This window comes from Hemiscyllium ocellatum, chromosome 35 (genome assembly GCF_020745735.1).
Source record: "Hemiscyllium ocellatum isolate sHemOce1 chromosome 35, sHemOce1.pat.X.cur, whole genome shotgun sequence".
Classification (NCBI taxonomy): domain Eukaryota; kingdom Metazoa; phylum Chordata; class Chondrichthyes; order Orectolobiformes; family Hemiscylliidae; genus Hemiscyllium; species Hemiscyllium ocellatum.
In genome coordinates this window covers 13,673,924-13,697,063 of record NC_083435.1, presented here as the reverse complement: position 1 = coordinate 13,697,063, position 23,140 = coordinate 13,673,924, and the positions used below count along the sequence as shown (strand labels likewise).

The window sequence follows — 23,140 nt, the reverse complement described above, 5'->3', positions numbered from 1 at the left end:
GTCTATGACGCTCCAGAAAAAAAACAACACTAGCATATTCAACCCCTCCCCATAGCACAAATCCTCCAACCCTGGCAACATCCTTGCAAATCTTTTCTGAACCCGTTCAAGTTTCGCAACATCTTTCCGAAAGAATGGAGACCAGAATTGCCCACCATGTTCCAAATGTGGCCGAACCAGTGTTCTCTACAGCGGCAACATGACCTCCCAAGTCTTGTAGTTAATACTCTGATCAATAAAGGAAAGCATACTAAATGCCTTCTTCACTCTCCTATCTATCTGCGACTCCACTTTCAAGAAGCTATGAAACTGCACTCAAAGGTCTCTCAACACTCTCCAGAACATTACCATTAAGTGAATAAGTCCTGCTAAGATTTGCTTTCCCAAAATGCAGCAAATTGTATTTATCTAAATTAAAATGCATCTGCCACTTCTCAGTCCATTAGCCCGTCTGATCAAGATCCCATTGTAATCTGAGGTAACCTTCTTTGCTGTCCACTGCACCTCCAATGTGGTGTCATCAGCAAACGTACAAAATATATCTCTTATGCTTACATCCAAATCATTTCTATAAATGATGAAAGTTAGTGGACCCATCACGCCACTGGTCAAAGGCCCCCTGTCTGAAAAACAACCCGCCAACACCACCCTCTGTCTTCTCCCTTTGAGCCAGTTCTGTATCCAAATGGCGAGTTTTCCCTGTATTCCATGAGATCTAACCTTGCTAACCAATCTCCCGTGGGGAACCTTGTCGAAAGCCTTAGTGAAGTCCATATAGATCCTGCCTACCGCCCTTCCATCAGCAATCCTCTTTGTTACTTCATCAAAAAAAAATTGTGAGACATAATTTGCCACGCACAAAACCATGTTGACTACCTCTAAATACTCCTGAACTATCCAAATGCACGTGCATCCTGTTCCGCAGGATTTCCTCCAACAACTTGCCCATCACCAACGTCAGGCTCACTGGTCTATAGTTCCCTGGTTTGACCTTACCACCTTTCTTAAACAGTGACACCACGTGAGCCGATCTCCAGTCTTCTGGTACCTCACCTGTGACTATGAATTATACAAATATCTCAGCAAAAGAATCACCTCCTTAGTTTCTCACAGAGTTCTCGGGTACACTTGATCAGGTCCTGGGGATTTATGTGAAGCTATTTTTCTTCACTGATCCCCGAAGTCAGTCAGCGTATGTAAAATATTGTCCTGATGACCGGCAGATCTGTTGAGGTCCAACTAGTTTATTTGCAACTCACAAGAAAAGAAGGGTGTTGAGAAATATTTCAATTGCAGAGGTGTTAGTGGAGACAAGCACAAGACTAGAAACTGATCTTGATGTTGTCACACAGAGACCCTTTTCCTTGACTTGCCTCTTTTCCTAGCTTGACCTAACAGTGCACCTATCCACCATGTTTTGACCTTTGACATGAACCCTTTCTGATACTGATCCTTTTCAAGGAATTCCAGTGTTGACCTTATTCTGACGCTGGGTCTCTTTTGCCTTTCACAAGCCTCTGCGATTGAAATCACTCCCCAGTCTTTCAAAAAATCCGGAATTGCTGGCGAAACTCGGCAGGTCCTGGTTCACCTGTGAGATGAAAGCAGAGTCACAGTCCTCGAAATGTCGACTTTGACGTTTGCTGAGTTTCACCAGCGACTTCAGTTGCAGCTTTCGACCTTCAGAACCCATATTTCCTGGTTTTAAAAAAAAACCCGACACTGCGCCGCCGGGGAATCGAACCCGGATCGCAAGAATGAGAATCTTGCATGACTACCATTACACTAGCGGCGCTTACGCGATGGGGCGGCCATTCCCTTTACTTCAAGTTGCCATTCCCCGACCGGCTTTCGCTTTCGATGTGTATTTAATTTTATTTTGGTCAATTAGCTTAAATTTTAATACGCGACCCATAACTCCCTTCACCCTGGAAAATAATCATGTTCTGTTGATCTGATAATATATTTTTTGAAAACAGAAACAGCGGCATTTAATTGGTCAGTCGTTATCAATATGAATCGCAAACGATGTGGTCATGCTATTAATTGCATTAGTCATAGTGGAAACAAAGACTGACATTACACCAATTTTACTCGGCGATCTGGCGTTGATAGGTCTGCTCATTATATTCTTGACAGTTCGAGTGCTGCGGGGAACTACAGGTTTGTATTTTCGCTGCACGTAAGCAAACCTGATCATGCAGTATCCTAATCCAGATACGTAATTGATTTAGGGACGATCTTCCTATTTGGCACCATTTCAATGAGTGCCTCTGAAAAGTGTCGAACTAGTTAAGGCAGACGGGTAGAGAGCAAGACGTGAATGCAGCTGGGCTCGTTCCAAGCTTGCAGTGGGTTGTCGCTCTGTTTAGCGTGCATTTCTTGAAATCCCAGGGCTCGAGATTCAAGACCACAAAGATCGAAGCGGGCGGTACTGACAAAAGTCCGCGCTGTCGGAATTACTTATTTATTTTTCAGAGGAAAACTCAAACGCAGCCTCTACTTAACTTTCTGCGGCGGATGTGAATTATCCGTTGACGAAATTTCGAAGGAAAACCAGGCCTTGCCACGTGTCCTGACCAAATATTAGCCCTGAATCAATGACTCACACAGAGATTGGCTCAGTGTAACTTTGATGTTGATCCGAATTTACTGAGAGCATATTTTCTTCGGTACAATAGTGGTTTGCAAGGGTCCAAGGGTTGCGAAATGGTCTAGGTTTGTGTTTTTTTTTCTAATCTCCTGGCTGCCATTCAACCGTGAGTTCTTTCATTGTACCCTTTCTGCCATTCTGCAACCGACAACATGCCGGTTTAAAATGTTATTAGAAGTCGGGAAAGTAACAAAATCTTAAATAGCCCTGGTTCCTAAAGCATTAAGGTTGAACTTGAGATTACTGGTCCAGGTGACGTCAACGTCACCGCCTCCCTTCTCAGGGATGCTTATGCATTGAGAATGCATTGATTCCAGTGATGGCAGGACTGACGAATGAAAAGACACTAAATCACTTACTAAGCCATTTAACTGAATATTATTAATTTAACTGTTGAATAAAGTCTCCAGGTAACCAGTTGATTTTTCTTTGCCATAAAAGGATGTATGCAAAACCAAAACGTTTAATTTCACAACAATTTCGCATTGTACAGCCACATTTAACGCAGGGAAACAAAGTATGATGATGTGCAACATATTAATGAGGCAAAACCGATGCCTATCCAAAGGACAGATGGCAAAGAGCTTCCTAGAGTAGGCTTCGAGACAAAACTTCAAGGAGGAATGCTGACACAATTTGTGACGGGAGCGTTAAGTTTCGATCTTGCAAGCTGCAGGTTTTGCTACCAACTGTAGGAGGAAGGACGTACAATAACCAAGCGGCTACTGATGGAAGCTTGTAGAATATTTGAGTAGGCCGGCAGCAGTTGAAACAAGATGATTGCAACTTTATAGTTAAGGTAATGTTCATGCCTGGATTGCACATTTCTTACACAAACTCTCCATCCGAAAGTCACATGAAGTTCACCTTCTCATCTCTCCCCCAATCAGCAGAAGTAACGCGACCTTAGAATGATGAAATAATTTAGAACAATGAAACTTTAGTGATCTGCTAGTCTTCTCTTGTTCTTTTGTTTCGGCGCTCCAGCTTTGATAAACGCGTTTGGACCAACGCACATTTAGGTGAGTGCAAAAATCGAGCAGATTATTATTCCTCCTAGTTTGGCTTCTGATCGATGATAATCCATCGGATGTTGATAGCAGGGATTCATTAGTAGCAAGGCCGTTGCATGTCCAGCAGCGTTTCTCTCTTGTTGGCGACAGTCATTGCTTTGACCTTGTGTGGTCTGAGCGTCCCTCTTTATTTGTTGGACCAAACCTTGGTATTTTCCAGGTCGCCCTGCATTTGCGCGTGGTCTACTCAGTAGCTGAGGAATCATGAGTAGTGCTAGACTATGATGCTGAATGAACATCTCCACTTCTGACCTTATGATGGAGGCACGGTATTTGTTCAAGGAGCTGAAGATGAATGGATGGGAGACGCTACAGTGAGGAGCATAATGGCCCTTGTGGTGCAACGACTAAGGCACGAGGCCTGAACTCAAATCTCGCATATTTCAGAGGTCTTTAATAACATACACGAACAGATTGATCAAATAAAATAGAACGAGGAGTTTGTGTCCTTGCGGCACAGTGACAGGTTCCCTGTCGCTAAGCCACAAAGCATAATTCTATTGTTCCACCTGTTTGAAATGCATTCAATGAGGCCTCCGGAAAATTCGATAGAAAATACATATTTATCACTCTATCAAAAAAAAAGCCACCAGCGCCATCTGGTGACGTCACATGCTAAATACACAGACACAGCAGTATTTTGGTGAGGCGTCATAGGCAGGATCTTGCAATCCATTGACGTAGTCGAACTACAAATGCAAGGGCTTTACGATCATGCAAAAACTGCAGAATTGAAGAAGACCACTCGAGCAACGGCATTCACACGTGTTCTCCGCACGAGCGTTTCATTTTTTTCTTTCCGGTTTTCTGTCGTTAACCTTTCATTGTTTCATTTCAAATCCCTGCAGATCTGTCATATCCAGTCTTGAATTGAACAACTCATTGGGGGAAGAGCTTTCAAATATGTCTCAATTCTCATTGATAGAAAAGTCCTACACGCCAGTGCATTAGGTATATCTGAAACAATCGTAAACGTCGTCAGCCATATGTGCTGATTGGATAATCCAACTGGGTCTCCACCAGTGGCCACCAGCATCGCAGATGTCAGTGTTCACTTAGATTTGCTCCATAGGATATCAAGAAACATTTGGAGACATTGGCACTGCAAAGATTATGGACCCCGACGCAATTCCATAATAATACAGATGACTTGTGCCTCAGAATGTGTTACTCTCCCAGCCAATCTGCAGCAGTGCAGGTATAACACTGACTCTACCCAACAATGTCGATAATTGTCCAGATTTTATCCTGTACACGAAAAGCAGGACACATCCAACTGAGTCATTTCACTGCATCACCACTCTCCTCCCAATCATTAGCAAAGAGATGGAAGACAGTGCCATCACGGATCACTTACTTAGCAACAACCTTCTCACTGATGCCCAGTTTGAATTCCACCAGGGTCACTCAGCTCCCGACCTCATAACAACTTTGGGTCAACCATGGAGAAAAGAAATGAATCCCAGAGATCAAGTGAGAGTGACAACCCTTGACATCATGGCCGCATTTGACTTTGATCAAGGAGCCAGAGCAAACTGAAATTTATGGCACTCATGAGGTAAACTCTCTGCTGGTTGGTAGATGGTTAGAACATAGAACATAGAATGTAGAAAAGTACAGCGCAGAACAGACCCTTCGTCCCACGATGTTGTGTTGAGGATATTCCTAGTCTAAAATAAAATAACCGAACATATGCACCCCCTCAATTCACTGCTGTCCATATGAATGTCTAGCAGGCGCTTAAGTGTCCCTAATGACTCTGCTTAAACCATCACCGCTGGCATCCACAACTCTCGGCATAAAGAACCTATCTCTGACATCTCCACTGTGCCTTCCTTCTATTATCTTAAAACAATTACCCCTCGTGCGAGTCAATCCTGCCCTGGGGAAAAAAGTCTCTGGCTATTGACTCTATCCAAGCCTCTCATTATCTTGGATAACTCGATTAGGTCACGTCTCTTCCTCCTTCTCTCCAGAGAGAAAAGTCTGAGCTTAGGCAGCCTCTCTTCATAAGACAAGCTCTCAACTCCAGGTAGCATCCGGGTAAACCTTCTTTACATCCTTTCCAAATTCTCTGTATCTTTCCTATAATATGGGGACCAGAACTGAACACAATATTCCAACTGTGGTCACACGAGAGTCTTGTAGAGTTGCAGCAAAATCTTGCAGCTCTTAAACTCGATCCCCCGTTAATGAAAGCCAAAACACCATATGCTTTCTTAACCACCCTGTCCACTTGGGTGGCAACTTTGAGGGATCTATGCACTTGAACGTCAAGATCCCTCTGTTTCTCCACGCTGCCAAGAACCTTGTCTTTAATCCTATATCCAGCTTTCAAGTTCGACCTTCCAAAATGTACCATTTCGCATTTATCCAGGTTGAACTCCATCTGCTATTTCTCTGCCCAGCTCTGCATCCAGTCTGTCTTGCGCTACAGACTGCAATAGCCCTCAATGCTATCAATGGCACCTTCAACCTTTGCATCATCGGCAAATTTACTAACCAACACCTCAACCTCCTCATCCAAGTTATTTAGAAAACCTACAAACAGCAGAGATCTAAAAATAGAGCCCTGCGGAGCACCACTCACTACTGACATTCAGACAGAATACTTTCTATCTACAACCACTCTTTGCCTTCTGTCGGCCAACCAATTCTGAATCCAGGCAGCCAAATCTCCCTGTATCCCACACCTCCTGACATTTCGAATGAGTCCATCATGGGGAACATTATCAAAAGCCTTGCTGAAGTCCATATACACCACATCCACTGCATGACCTTCATTGACCTGTCCTGTCACTGCCTGAACGAACTCAATAAGATTAGTTAGGCATGACCTGCCCCTCACGCAGCCATGCTGACTGCATTTAATCACTCTATGCTTTTCCACATAGTCATAGATCCTATCCCTCCGAATTCTTTCCAAAACCTTGCTGACCACAGACGTAAGGCTGACTGGTCTGTAACTGTCGGGGATTTCCCTATTCCCCCTTCTTGAAAAGAGGAACAACATTCGCCTCCTTCTAATCCTCCGGTACGACTCCCAGTGAGAGTGAGGGAACAAAGATATTCGGCATCAGCTTAGCAACCGCCATTCTCTTTTCCTGAAGCAACCTAAGATAAATCTGGTCTGGCCTGGGGACGTATTAATCCTAATGTTTGTCAAACTTCTCAGCACTTCAGCTTCATCATCATGATCTGTTCTAGTTCATAACCCAGCTCCTTAAATTGCTCATTTTCAACAAGATCCCTTTTCTTCGTGAAAACTGAAGCAAAAAACTCATTTATGGTTTCCCCTATCTACATCCGCATTTCCCCAAAATCTGTCGACCTATGAGTTCTTCAATCTCCTTACTTCTATTTGGGGCTCTTTAGAAGAAAAAAAACTCAATCATGTGGCTGCTCCCTTGCTGTTCCTAACGTACACCCATACTGACTCAGTAGACAAACCTTCCTCAACATCCTTCGTTTCTGTAGCTGTGATGAGCCCTCTGATTAGCAATGCTACACCCCCTCCTATTTTTCCACGCTCCTTGTTCTTTTTAACGCTCTAAACCCTGGAACATCTATCAACCATTCCTGCCACTGTGAAACACATGTCTCCGTTATGGCCACAACATGATAGGCCCAAGTACTGATCTGTACTCAACGTTCATCACTCTTATTTCTGACACTCTTCGCGTAAAAGCAGCTACACTTTAAATGATCCCTATGTTTCATCACATGGAAAACCTTCCTGATAGATTCACAACATCCTGTCACTTCCCCATCTGCAACTACTCCCTCTCAGATAAGTAGCTCTGGTTCCCACCCCCTTGCCAAACTAGTTTAAACAATCCCAAACCACACAGACAAATCTCCCACCCAGGACATTTGTGCCCCTCCAATTCAGGTGCAACTGGTCCTGCTTGTATAGGCCCCAACTTCCCCAGAAGGCATCCCAATGGTCTAAGTATCTGAAACCCTCCATCCTGCACCAGCTTCCCAACCACGTGTTAAGCTACACTTGCTGACTGTTCCTCCCCTCACTGTTTCGTGGCACCAGTTGCAAACTTGAGTACACTACTCTATTCGTCCTACTCTTCACCTTCCAGCCTAGCTCTCTGTAGTCACTTTTCAGATCCTGAATTCCTTTTCTGGATGTATCTGTGCCACGATTTTTGGCTGCTCACCCTCCCCCTTCAGAATCCTGTAAACCCGATCGGCGATATCCCAGACCCTGTCACTGGGAAGTCAACATCCCTTCAGAGAGTCCCGTTCCTGACCACAAAATATCCTGTCAATCCGTCTAACGATTGAGTCCCCTATCATTAGCGCTTTTCTATTCTCCCCCACCCACCTTCCTTTCTGAGCCTCAGTGCCAGGTTGAATGCCAGACACCAGATCTCACTTAAAAACTTCCCGGCAGCCCTCACTCCTCTCCACCCTCTCTCCTCGCCACTCGGTTCAAAACTGTAGTTGTTGAAGGTCAATTGTTTCAATTCTAGGTCATATCTGCTGGAGTTCCTCAGGTTAGTATTCCAGGCCCTACCACTTCAATGGCTTCATCAATGACCTTCCCTCCATTATAAGGTCAGACGTGGGAATGTTCACCAATGGTATCACCATTCGTGACTCAGTAGTCCATGTCCAAATGCAACAAAATCTTTTCAATATCCAAGCATGGAGCAAGAGGTGCCAGGTAACAACTGCACAACATAATTGCCAGGCAGTGACCACCTCCAATAACAGACAGTCGAACCACCACCCCTAAGGCATTCAACGGCATTGCCATTGCTGATTCCGTCACTACCAACATTTCAGGGCAAAACGTCTCACTTGATTGGCAGCACATTCACTATATCCATACCGATGCTTCACCACTCAGTAGCTCTAATATGTATTAGCTACAAGATGCCCTGCAGAAAGTCACCCAAGATCTTTAAACAGCAGCTTCCACACCATGACCACTTACTTCAAGAAGCACAAAGGCAGCAGTTACATGTTAACGCCACCACCTGGATGTTTCCTTCCAAGCTACACACCGTCCTGACTTGGGAATATGACATTGTTCTTTCACTGTCCCTGTTCGAAATCCTGGAACTCCCTCCTTCATGTATTATGAGTCTAGCTACAGTATATGGACAATAGCGGTTCCGTAAGGCAGATCACTGCTGCATTCTCAAGGGCAATTAGGGATGGGCAATCAATGCTGGCTAGCCAGCAATGTCCAGGTCTTACGTTTTGTTTTACAACCTAGAGTGACAATATGTTTGAATGGATTCGAATGAAGATCCCTCAACTCTCAGACAGTTCCTTCCAGATCTTGACCACTGGCTGTGTGAATAATTTTTTATTCATACTGCTTTACTTTGTTTTGTCAATGACTGCATGTTGTTATTTATTCTTCCATCGATTTGAGTACCATGGGATGGCCCGCATTCGCTGCCATTCTCTCATTGCTCTTGACCTGAGAGACTTGCCAATTCATTTCGAGAGCAGTTATGCATTGCTTGCTTTGCTACACGTGTGCAGTACTATGTAGACAGACCATTTGAGGATCATAGATGTTTCCCGATGGACATTAATGAAGCATTTGTTTTTTTTTAAACAATATCTGTCAATGTTAGGACATATGTCCCCTGAGGGTATTCCAAAAGTACTAATTTCGAAGCTGGAGGTTGTTCACAGAAACAGAGTTTTACAAAAACCATTCGCAAAACGCACAGCTGCGAATTACTAGGGCACTTTGGCCAGAACAGCAAGGGCAGAAAATGCATGCAAACACCAATAACTGCCATCCCTGTCCAAGACAGACACCTTAACATCTTGACTTGGAACCATGTCGCCATTGCTCACCGTTGGTATGTCAAAACTCTGTATTTCTTTTCTTGTAGAAGATGTTGGCATAAAAACCGTGTGACTGGGCCAGTTAACCAGATGTCCATACTAACATTCAAATCTCATCAAGAAAGCTGTTGGAATGTAACCTGTATTTTTAAATAGGAGATGCACTTGAAGCTAATCACAGGCTCAGTTACCATGGATATATCATAATAAAGAAAGAACTTGAAGGAAAGTACCATATTTACTCCTTCTAGTCGATTTGAAGCTTTAGACTCAAAATGTTGTTGCATTTATCCAAAAGTGCCACATAGCTCAAGTGTGAATTGCGAGGGGAATCTCATTATGGTCTTGTCAGGGAGACTCAGGATATATGAAAGAATATTTAAAAAGCAGTTTTTGAATAACGACCACAGACCACTCAGTGCTAATGTGGTAGTGTCAGCTAATATTGCTCCGACTTAAAAAAAAAATAACAGAGCGAGGCCGTGGCTGTCGGGTACAATTAAATATTTAATCACCAGGAAAGTCAACAGCAGTTTGCGTGCATTTAGACGCTATCGTTAAAAATTTTGTTTTAAATGTAGGATAGTGTCTTATTTGTAGAATGGTATTGTCACATACTTGACATTTTGAAGTGACCAGCAGTGTGACTGTTGCCAACTGGGTAAGTTTAGATTTCTTACTGATTGGAAACAGGCCCTTCAGCCCAACAAATCCACACCGACCCTTCCAAGAGAAACATAACCAGACCCATTCCCGTACCCTACATATACAGCTGACTAATGCAACTAACCCTATGGACAATTGAGCAGAGCGAATCCACATAACCTGCACACCTTTGTATGGTGGGAGGAAATCCACGCAGACACGGGAGAACTTGCAAACTCCACAGAGGCAACTGCCCGAGACTGGAATTGAGCTCGGGTTTCTAGCACTGTGAGGTAGCAAGGTTAACCACTAAGTTACTAAGGCACCATGCCCCGCTGAGAGTCGATCTGAGCATTAAACTAATGATCTAACGAAAACCACCTTTCAATGGTTCACATGCATGCATTTGACCTTCTGCTTTTGGAATGCTCTAGGAGTGAATTCAGCCTTCTTTTCGTGGGTTCTGTTTAACATTTTGTTTCATGAATTGTGATTCCGATGAATGGACCTCTGAGTATTTTTTTTCTTTATTGACTCACTGTCAGAACACTCCTAAAAGCTACTAGCATGTGGGTTTCCGTCCATTTACAGCGAACAATGTTGAAATTTATTGAAACGTAACATTGGTATACAGCAAAATCACACAGCCGCCGGAAAGATTCATGTGCATTGGAATATTGCCTCTGCTTTTTAATTTCCAAAATAACTAGTAATGTGGCATTTTATTTGGTGACCTCTATTTTGGAGATCTTGTGGTTGGGCCATTTCCCTCTGCAAAGTACAATGACAGAAAGTCTATACGCGCGCAAAAATAGACCACAAATTATTCCATACACGCCCATGTATTGCGACTGTTTATTGAGGGGCTACACTTATAAAGACTGCATATCTTTATCATGGGCAAATGGACGATGTGGATAATAGCGAATTGCCTTTATGCAGCTGGTTTCTTTTGCACTCTGCATTGGTGAGTTAAATTTATCCTATGTAGCTCCATCACAACGAATAGCTCCTAAACTATTAATCGGATATTTGTACAAAATGAGAATTGTTGCAATCCTCTATGTGAACTTTAGGGTATTTGTTAAATTATGCACATTTTCAAATTTTCGCACCCATGGGCATGGCTTGCTTTGGTACATCCTGTTAACGGTTACAAAATTCCGAGGATGTGACCAATTCCAAATTAAAATATTTTTAATGTTTTAGCAATGAAGTCCTACACTTTGAGCTGTACTCGTAATGTCTGTTTTCATGGAGCAGCATTCTCGCTGAAAAGATGGGAGAACAACTCCCCTTCAGTCCATGAAGTTGTGAAAAATAGTGGGTCCATTGAAAAAGGGTAATAACTGCATTAGAAACAATTTAGCAGATGCTTATTCGACTATTTTTGGCTGCATAAGCTTGTGTGATGAAAAAATAAATTTTCTTGGCCTTAATGTACAGGAGACAAATTCAAAGTTTCTGTTGACATGAAATTCAGGAAAATTTCAAAGTATGAGCACAGCACTGGAGCACTTAGGAAGGATAGTACGCTGTTGGTGGAGTGGATAGTTGGGTGGGCCTTCAAGTTCATTACAGAGAATTGTGAGGGGATACACTTTGGTGCAAGGAACATGGAGAAATGCTATATACTGAAAAAATCTAAAGCACGAAGGAGTAGAGACCTTGAGTGCATATGCATAACAGTCATTAAAATTGGCAGGAGATAGCGGCAGGGAGCTGTTAAAAATCAGGCAGCATGTTTGACTTCATAGACCACAAAACAGGGTTTTTATGATGAACATACACAGAACAATGATTGGAGTTCAGCTGGAGTACAATTTTGAGCGTCACCTATTGAAGAGATGTGAATGCAGTGGTGACATTGTATTATTTCGGACTGAGTTAGATTCTGGGTGAAGAGTCTTAAAAGGGCATCATGGAAATTGGGATAGTGAGGTTGGGCGCATAATCAGATTTGCTGTGGTCTTATCAAATGTCAGAGTTGATACAGGTTGGTTAAAATTGCCTACTGCTGGTCCTAATGCACACATTCAAATGAAATAAAATGAAAGGAGAGCCATATCATTCACCTTGAAAATGCAAAACAGAAGACCCTTTATTTCCCATACTAAATCTGTATCAATTTGGTATTAAAATATACAAACGTATTATGGTCAATGACAATAAATAATGAACAAAATAGAGAGCTCAGGTTTGCCATTCTCCATTTCCCAGATTATAGATATGCAAGTAGTTACCATGAACTATAAAATTAGTGGAATTAAAAACTATCCATATGGTGTTGTATTTCTGTTTTCTTACTTTATAACTACAGCAACAAGGGGGCGTTTTGGCAAAGGAAGAATGTGTTGTAAAATATTTACAGACAACAAACGTGACAACATGGAAAAAGGACAAATTAACAATATGGATGCCAAATGTCAGCAGAGATGAAAGCAGAGTCTCAGTGCTCGAAATGTCGACTCTGACGTTTGCTGAGTTTCACCAGCGACTTCAGTTTTGGTTTACGATCTTCCGAACCCATATTTCCTGGTTTTAAAAACCCAACGCTGCGCCGCCCGGGAATCGAACCCAGATCGCAAGAATGGGAATCTTGCATGATACCATTACACTAGCGGCGCTTAAACGCTGGGGCTGCCATTTCCTTTACTTCAATTTGCCATTTCCCGACCGGCTTTCGCTTTCGATGTGTATTTAATTTTATTTTGGCCAATGAGCTTAAATTTTAATACGCGACCCATAACTCCCTTCACCCATTTCCTGCAAAATAATCATGTTCCGTTGATCTGATAACTGTTTTTTAATAAAACAGAAACTGCGTCATTTAATTGGTCAGTCGTTATCAATATGAATCGCAAACTATGTGGTCATGCTATTAATTGCAGGAGTCATAGTGGAAACAAAGACTGACATTACACCAATTTTACTCGGCGGTCTGGCGTTGATAGGTCTGCTCATTATATTCTTGACAGTTCGAGTGCTCCCAACCCTATTTAGTCCCATCTGCCAGCACACGTCAATACCCTTCCAAACCCTTCCTATCCATAGGAATTGTACTAGCCTCCACAACTTCCTCTGGCATCTAATTCCATGCATGCGCCACCCTCTGCATGAAAATATCTTTCCCTTCTCACAACAAACCTATGCCCTCTAGGTATAATTCTCTGTTGAATTAGTCTTCCCTAAATGCATCACCTCACATTTGTCTGGATTGAAATCAATCTGCCACTCTCCAATCTATGTATATCCTCCTGTATTCTTTGACAGACCCTTAGACTTTCTGCTACTCCACCAATCTTCGTGTCATCTGCAAACTTGCTGACCATGCCAACAGTGCCCTCTTCCAGATCATTTATATATATTACAAACAACAGTGGCCACAACACTGACCCCTGCGGAACATAATTGGTCACCTTTCTCCATTTTGAGGAAATCCCTTCAATTACTACTCTCTGCCTCTTATTGCGCGACGAGTTCTTTACCGACCTAGCTAGAACCCTTGAAAACCATGTGACTTCACTTTCTCCATTAGTTTACCATGCAGAACCTCATTAAACGCGTTACTAACGTCCGTATATGACTTTGTCTATTTATCCTATTCATGCCACTCATGATTTTATAAGCCTCTATAAGGTCACCCGTCAGTCTATGACGCTCCAGAAAAAAACAACCCTAGCATATTCAACCCCTCCCCATAGCACAAATCCTCCAACCCTGGCAACATCCTTGCAAATCTTTTCTGAACCCGTTCAAGTTTCGCAACATCTTTCCGAAAGAATGGAGACCAGAATTGCACACAATTATCCAAATGTGGCCTAACCAGTGTTCTGTACAGCGGCAACATGACCACCCAAGTCTTGTAGTTAATATTCTGATCAATAAAGGAAAACATACTAAACGCCTTCTTCACTCTCCTATCTACCTGCGTCTCCACTTTCAACAAGCTATGAAACTGTACTGAAAGGTCTGTCAACACTGCCCAGAACATTCCCATTAAGTGAATAAGTCCTGCTAAGATTTGCTTTCCCAAAAGGCAGCAAATTGTATTTATCTAAATTCAACTCCATCTGCCACTTCTCAGTCCATTAGCCCGTCTGATCCAGATCCCATTGTAATCTGAGGTAACCTTCTTTGCTGTCCACTACACCTCCAATTTTGGTGTCGTCAGCAAACGTACAAATTATACCTCTTATGCTCACATCCAAATCATTTCTATAAATGATGAAAGGTAGTGGACACAGCACAAATCCTTGTGGAACTCCACTGGTCAAAGGCCTCCTATCTGAAAAACAACCCGCCAACACCACCCTCTGTCTTCTCCCTTTGAGCCAGTTCTGTATCCAAATGGCGAGTTTTCCCTGTATTCTATGAGATCTAACCTTACTAACCAATCTCACGTGGGGAACCTTGCCGAATGCCTTACTGAAGTCCATATACACCACTCCTGATGAAGGGCTCTGGCCCGAAAAGTCGAATTTCCTGTTCCTTGGATGCTGCCTAACCTGCTGTGCTTTAACCAGCAACACATTTTCAGCTTCATATAGATCATGCCTACCGCCCTTCCATCAGCAATCCTCTTTGTTACTTCATTAAAAAAAACAAGTTTGTGAGACATAATTTCCCACGCACAAAACCATGTTGACTACCTCTAAATACTCCTGAGCTATCCAAATACACGTGCATCCTGTTCCTCAGGATTTCCTCCAACAACTTGCCCATCACCAACGTCAGGCTCACTGGTCTATAGTTCCCTGGTTTGACCTTACCACCTTTCTTAAACAGTGACACCACGTTAGCCGACCTCCAGTCTTCTGGCACCTCACCTGTGACTATCAATGACACAAATATCTCAGCAAAGGAATCACCTCCTTAGCTTCTCACAGAGTTCTCGGGTACACTTGATCAGGTCCTGGGGATTTATGTGAAGCTTTTTTTCTTCACTGATCCCCGAAGTCAGTCAGCGTATGTAAAACGTTGTCCTGATGACCGGCAGATCTGTTGAATCCAACTAGTATATTTGCAACTCACAAGAAACGAAGGGTGTTGAGAAATATTTCAATTGCAGAGGTGTTAGTGGAGACAAGCACAAGACTAGAAACTGACCTTGATGTTGTCCCACAAAGACCCATTTCCTTGACTTGCCTCTTTTCCTAGCTTGACCTAACAGTGCACTTATCCACCATGTTTTGACCATTGACATTAACCCTTTCTGATACTGATCCTTCTCAAGGAATTCCAGTGTTGACCTTATTCTGACGCTGGGTCTCTTTTGCCTTTCACAAGCCTCTGCGATTGAAATCACTCCTCAACCGTCCAGAAAATCCGGAATTGCTGGCGAAACTCGGCAGGTCCTGCTTCACCTGTGAAATGAAAGCAGAGTCACAGTGCTCGAAATGTCGACTCTGACGTTTGCTGAGTTTCACCAGCGACTTCAGTTGCAGCTTTCGACCTTCAGAACCCATATTTCCTGGTTTTATAAAGTACTACACTGCGCCGGCCGGGAATCGAACCCGGATCGCAAGAATGGGAATCTTGCATGATACCATTACACTAGCGGCGCTTACGCGATGGTGCGGCCATTCCCTTTACTTCAAGTTGCCATTTCCCGACCGGCTTTCGCTTTCGATGTGTATTTAAATTTATTTTGGCCAATTAGCTTAAATTTTAATACGCGACCCATAACTCCCTTCACCCATTTCCTGCAAAATAATCATGTTCCGTTGATCTGATAACATTTTTTTTATAAAACAGAAACTGCGTCATTTAATTGGTCAGTCGTTATCAATATGAATCGCAAACTATGTGGTCATGCTATTAATTGCAGGAGTCATAGTGGAAACAAAGACTGACATTACACCAATTTTACTCGGCGGTCTAACGTTGATAGGTCTGCTCATTATATTCTTGACAGTTCGAGTGCTGCGGGGACCTACAGGTTTATATTTTCGTTGCACGTAAGCAAACCTGATCATGCAATACCCTATTCCAGATACGTAATTGATTTAGGGACGATCTTCCTATTTGGCAACATTTCAATGAGTGCCCCGACAGGAAAGTCCGAATAGTGTCGAACTATTTAAGGCAGACGGGTAGAGAACAAGACGCGAATGCAACTGGGCTCCTTCCAAGCTTGTAGTGGGTTGTCCCTCTGTTGTAGTGTGAATTTCTGGAAATCCCAAGGCTCCAGATTCAAGTCCACAAATATCGAAGCGGGCGGTACTGACAAAAGTCCGCGCTGTCGGATTTACTTATTTATTTTTGTCAGGAAAACTCAAACGCAGCCTCTACTTAACTTTCTGGGGCGGATGTGAATGACCCGTTGACGCAATTTAGAAGGAAAAGTAGGCCCTGTCACGTGTCCTGACCAAATATTAGCTCCGAATCAATGACCCACACAGATATTGAATCAGTGTAATTTGATGTTGTTCCGAATTTACTGAGAGCATATATTCTTCGGTACAATAATGGTTTGCAAGGCTCCAAGTGTTGGGAAATGGTCTAAGTTTGCATTTTTTTCTAATCTCTTGGCAGCCATTAAACCGTGAATTCTTTCATTGTACTCTTTCTGCCATTCTGCAACCGACAACATGCCGGTTTAAAATGTTATTAGAAGTCGGGAACGTGAAAAGGTCTTAAATAGCCATGGTTCCTAAAGCATTAATGTTGAACTTGAGATTACTGGTCCAGGTGACGTCATCGTCACCGCCTCCTTTCTAAGGAATGCTCATGCATTGAGAATGCATTGAAGGTTTACCACATTGATTCCAGTGATGGCAGGACTGACGAATGAAAAGATGCTAAATCATTTACTGAGCCAGTTAACTGAATATTATTAATTTAACTGTTGAAAAAAGTCTCCAGGAAACTAGTTGATTTTTCTTGGACATAAAAGGATGCATGCAAAACCAAAACGTTTTAATTTCACAACAATTTACCATTGTACTGCCACTTTTAACGCAGGGAAACAAAGTATGATGATGCGCAACATATTAATGAGACAAAACCGATGCCTATCCAAAGGACAGATGGCAAAGATCTTCCTAGAGTAGGCTTCGAGAGGAATCTTCAAGGAGGAATGCTGACACAATTTGTGACGGGAACGTTAAGTTTCGATCTTGCAAGCTGCAGGTATTGCTACCAACTGTAAGCGGAAGGAAATAAAATAACCAAGCGGCTACTGATGGAAGCTTGTAGAACATTTGAATTGGCTGTCAGCAGTTGAAACAAGATGATTGCAACTTTATAGTTAAGGTAATGTTCATGCCAGGATTGCACATTTCTTACACAATCTCTCCATCCGAAAGTTACATGAAGTTCACCTTTCCATCTCTCCCCCAATCAGCAAAGGTAACCCGGCCTTAGAGTGATGAAATAACTTAAAACAATTGAAACTTTAGTGATCTGCGAGTCTTCTCTTGTTCTTTTGTTTCGGCGCTCCAGATTTGATAAACTCTTTTGTACGAACGTACATTTAGGTGAGTGCAAAAATCGAGCAGATTATTGCTCCTCCTAGTTTGGCTTCTGATCGATGATAATCCATCCGATGTTGATAGCAGGGATTCATTTTAGCAATGCCGTTGCATGTCCAGCAGCGTTTCTCTCTTGTTGGCGACAATCATTGCTTTGACCTTGTGTGGCCTGAGCCACACCTTTGACCAAACCTTGGTATTTTCCAGGTCGCCCTGCATTTGCCCATGGTCTACACAGCAGTTGAGTAATCATGGGTAGTGCTGAACTGTGATGCTGAATGAACATCTCCACTTCTGACCTTATGTTGGATGCACGGTATTTGTTCAAGAAGCTGAAGATGGATGGATGGGAGACGCTACAGTGAGGAGTTTAATGGTCCTTTTGGTGCAACCACTAAGGCACGAGGCCTGAATTCAAATCTCGCATATTTCAGAGATCTTTAATAACATACACGAACAGATTGATCAAATAAAATAGAACGAGGAGTTTGTGTCCTGTCGGCACAGTGACAGGATCCCTGTCGCTAAGCCAGAAAGCATAATTCTATTGTTCCACCTGTTTGAAATGCATTCAATGAGGCCTCCGGAAAATTCGATAGGGAATACCGACATATTTATCAATCTATCCAAAAAATTGCCACCAGCGCCATCTGGTGGCGTCACATGCTATATACACAGACACAGCAGTATAGGCAGGATCTTGCAATCCATTGATGTGCTCGAACAAGAAATGCAAGGGCTTTAAGATCATAGAAATACTGGAGAATTGCAGACGAGCACTCGAGCAATGGCATTCACACGTGTTATCCACACGAGCGTTTCATTTCTTTTTTCTTTCCCGTTTTCTGTCGTTAACCTTTCATTGTTTCATTTCAAATCTCTGCAGATCTGTCACATCCCGTCTTGAATGGTGGTCGGCAATTGAACAACTCATTGGGGGAAGAGCCTTCAAATATGTCTCAATTCTCAATGATAGAGAAGTCCAACACACCAGTGCAATAGGTATATCTGAAACAATCGTAAAATCTTCAGCCATATGTGCTGATTGGATGATCCAACTGGGTCTCCTCCAGTGGCCCCCAGCATCGCAGATGTCAGTGTTCACTTAGATTTACTCCATACGATATCAAGAAACGTTTGGAGACATTGAGCACTGCAAAAATAATGGACCCCGACGAAATTCCATAATAGTACAGATGACTTGTGCTTCAGAACGTATTACTCTCCTAGTCAATCTGCAGCGGTTCAGGGATAACACTGACTCTACCCAACAATGTCGAAAATTGCTCAGATTATATCCTGTACACGAAAAGCAGGACACATCCAACAGAGTCAATTTAATGCACCACCACCCTCCTCCCAATCATTAGCAAAGAGATTGAAGACAGTGCTATCACGGATGATTGACTTAGCAACAACCTTCTCACTGATGCCCAGTTTGAATTCCACTAGGTCACTCAGCTCTCGACCTCATGACAACCATGGAGAAAAGAACTGAATTTCAGAGTTCAAGTGAGAGTGACAACCCTTGACATCATGGCCGCATTTGACCTTGATCAAGGAGCCAGAACAAACTGAAATTTATGGCACTCATGAGGTATACTCTCTGCTGGTTGGTAGACGGTTAGAACATAGAACATAGAAAGTAGAAAAGTACAGCACAGATCAGGCCCTTCACCCCACGATGTTGTGTCGAGGATATTCGTAGTCTAAGATAAAATTACCGAACATATGCACCCTCTCAATTCACCGCCGTCCATGTGCATGTCTAGCAGGTGCTTAAGTGTCCCTAATGACTCTGCTTCCATCACCACCGCTGGCATTCACAACTTTCTGCATAAAGAACCTATCTGTGACATCTCCACTGTGCCTTCCTTCTATTATCTTAAAACAATGACCCCTCGTGCCTGTCAATCCTGCCCTGGGGAAAGGTCACTGGCTATTGACTCTATCCAAGCCTCTCATTACCTTAGATAACTCGATTAGGTCACCTCTCTTCCTGCTTCTCTCCAGAGAGAGAAAAGTCTGAGCTTAGGCAACCTCTCTTCACAAGACAAGTTCTCAACTTCAGGTACCATCCTGGTAAACCTTCTTTGCATCCTTTCCAATTCTCTGTATCTTTCCTATAATATGGGGACCAGAACTGAACACAATATTCCAAGTGTGGTCTCACGAGAGTCTTGTTGAGCTGAAGCAAAACCTTGCTGCGCTTAAACTCGATCCCTCTGTCAATGAAAGGCAGAACTCCATATGTTTTTTTTAACAACCCTGTCCACTTGGGTGGAAACTTTGAGGGATCTATGCACTTGAACGTCAGGATCCCTCAGTTTCTCCACGCTGCCAAGAACCTTGTCTTTAATCCTATATCCAGCTTTCAAGTTCGACCTTCCAAAATGCACCATTTCGCATTTATCCAGGTTGAACTCCATCTGCTATTTCTCAGCGCAGCTCTGCATCCAGTCTGCCTTGCGCTACTGACTGCAATAGTACTCAATGCTATCAATGGCACGTCCAACCTTTGTGTCATCGGCAAATTTACTAACCCACACCTCAACCTCCTCATCCAAGTTATTTATAAAGCCTACAAACAGCAGAGATCTAAAAATAGAGCCCTGCGGAGCACCACTCACTACTGACATTCAGACAGAATACTTTCCATCTACAACCACTCTCTGCCTTCTGTCGGCCAACAAATTCTGAATCCAGATAGCCAAATCTCCCTGTATCCCATACCTCCTGACATTACGAATGAGCCTACCATTGGGAACATTATCAAAAGCCTTGCTGAAGTCCATATACACCACATTCACTGCATGACCTTCATTGACCTGTCCCGTCACTGCCTGAATGAACTCAATAAGATTAGTTAGGCACGACCTGCCCCTCACACAGCCATGCTGACTGCATTTAATCACTCTATGCTTTTCCACATAGTCACAGATCCTATCCCTCCGAATTCTTTCCAAAACCTTGCTGACCACAGACGTAAGACTGACTGGTCTGTAACTGTCAGGAATTTCCCTATCCGCCTTCTTAAGAAGAGGAAGAACATTCACCTCCTTCTCATCTGCCGGTATAACTCCCATTGATAGTGAGGAAACAAAGATCTTTGCCATCATGCTTAGCAACCGCCATTCTTGTTTCCTGGAGCAACTTTGGATAAACCTGGTCTGGCCTGGGGATTTAGCAATCCTAATGTTTGTCAAACCTCTCAGCACTTCTGCTTCATCATCATGATCTGTTCTAGTTCATAACTCAGCTCCTTAAACTGCTCATTCACAACAAGGTCTCTTTCCTTCGTAAAGACCGAAGCAAATAACTCATTTATGGTTTCCCCTATCTACATCTGCATTTCCCCAAAATCTGTCGACCTATGAGTTCTTCAATCTCCTTACTTCTATTTGGAGGTCGTTAGAAGAAAAGAATCAATGACGTGGCTGCTTCCTTTCTGTTCCTAACGTCCACCCACACTGACTCAGTAGACAAACCTTCCTCAACATCCTTCGTTTCTGTAGCTGTGATGCACCCTCTGATTAGCAATGCTATACCCCCTCCTATTTTTCCAATCTCCTTGTTTTTTTTTTAAACGCTCTAAACCCTGGAACATCTAGCAACCATTCCTGCCACTGTGAAACACATGTCTCCGTTATGGCCACAACATGATAGGCCCAAGTACTGCTCCGTACTCACCGTTCGTCACTCTTATTTCTGACACTCTTTGCGTAAAAGCAAATACACTTTAAATGATCACTATGTTTCATCACATGAAAAACCTTCCTGATAGATTCACAACATCCTGTCACTTCCCCATCTGCAACTACTCCCTCTCAGATAAGTAACTGTGGTTCCCACCCCCTTGCCAAACTAGTTTAACACTCCCCAACCACACAGACAAATCTCCCACCCAGGACATTTGTGCCCCTCCAATTCAAGTGCAATTGGTCCTGCTTGTATAGGCCCCAACTTCCCCTGAAGGCATCCCAATGATCTAAGTATCTGAAACCCTCCATCCACCACCAGCCTCCCAACCACGTGTTAAACTACACTTGCTGACTGTTCCTCCCCTCACTGCTTCGTGGCACCAGTAACAAACTTGAGAACACTACTCTACTCGTCCTGCTCTTCACGTTTCAACCTAGCTCTCTGTAGTCAATTTTCAGATCCTGAATCCCTTTCTGCCTGTTTCTGTACCACGGTTTCTGGCTGTTCACCCTCCCCCTTCAGAATCCTGTCAAACCGATCGGCGACAACACAGACTCTGTCACTGGGGAGTCAACATTCCTTCCGACAGTCCCGTTCCTGACCACAAAATATCCAGTCAATCCGTCTAACGATTGAGTTCCCTACCATTAGTGCTTTTCTATTCTTCCCCCTCCTCCCACCTTCCTTTCTGAGCATCGGTGCCAGGTTCAATGCCAGACACCAGATTTCACCCACTTAAAAATTTCCCGGCAGCCCTCACTCCTCTCCACCCTCTCTCCTCGCCACTCTGCTCAAAACTGTAGTTGTTGAAGTTCAATTGGCTCAATCCTAGGTCATATTTGCTGGAGTTCCTCAGGTTAGTATTCCAGGCCCTACCATCTTCAATTGCTTCATCAATGACCTTCCCTCCATTATAAGGTCAGATGTGGGAATCTTCACCAATGGTATCACCATTCGTGACTCAAGTAATCCATGTCCAAATGCAAGAAACTGTTTTCAATATCCAAGTATAGAGCAAAAAGTGCCAGGTAACAACTGCACAACATAAATGCCAGGCAATGATCACCTCCAATAACAGACAGTCGAACCACCACCCCTAAGGCATTCAACGGCATTGCCATCGCTGATTCCATCACTACCGACATTTCAGGGCAAAACGTCTCTCTTGATTAGCAGAACATTCACTAACATCCATACCGATGCTTCACCACTCAGTAGCTCCAGTATGTATTAGCTACAAGATGCCCAGCAGAAAGTCACCCAACATCTTTAAGCAGTAGCTTCCATACCATGACCACTTCCATCAAGAAGCACAAATGCAGCAGCTACATGTTAACGCCACCATCTGGATGTTCCCTTCCAAGGTACACACCGTCCTGACTTGGGATTATCTCATTGTTCTTCCACTGTACCTGTTCAAAATCCTGGAACTCTCTCCTTCATGGTATTATGAGTCTACCTACAGTATATGGACAGTAGCGGTTCAATAAGGCAGATCACCGCCGCATTCTCAAGGGCAATTAGGGATGGGCAATAAATGCTGGGTAGCCAGCGATGTCCAGGTCTCACGATTTCTTTTAAAAACCAAGAGTCACAATATGTTTGAATGAATTCGAATGAAGTCCCCTCAACTCTCAGACAGTTCCTTCCAGATCTTGACCACTGGTTGTGTGAATAAATTTTTATTCACACTACTTTACTTTGTTTTGTCACTGACTGCATGTTGTTATTTATTCTTCTGTCAGATTTGAGTACCATAGGAT

At 43.2% G+C, this 23,140-nt stretch overlaps 2 non-coding genes across 2 annotated transcripts; both read right to left on the bottom strand.

Annotated features, from left to right (window-relative positions):
• Positions 1 to 12,756: 12,756 nt before the first annotated feature.
• Positions 12,757 to 12,827, bottom strand: trnag-ccc (transfer RNA glycine (anticodon CCC)). The gene has a single exon. It is a non-coding gene; the product is annotated as a tRNA-Gly (tRNA).
• Positions 12,828 to 15,695: 2,868 nt separating this feature from the next.
• Positions 15,696 to 15,766, bottom strand: trnag-ccc (transfer RNA glycine (anticodon CCC)). The gene has a single exon. It is a non-coding gene; the product is annotated as a tRNA-Gly (tRNA).
• Between the last annotated feature and the right edge of the window lie 7,374 nt (positions 15,767 to 23,140).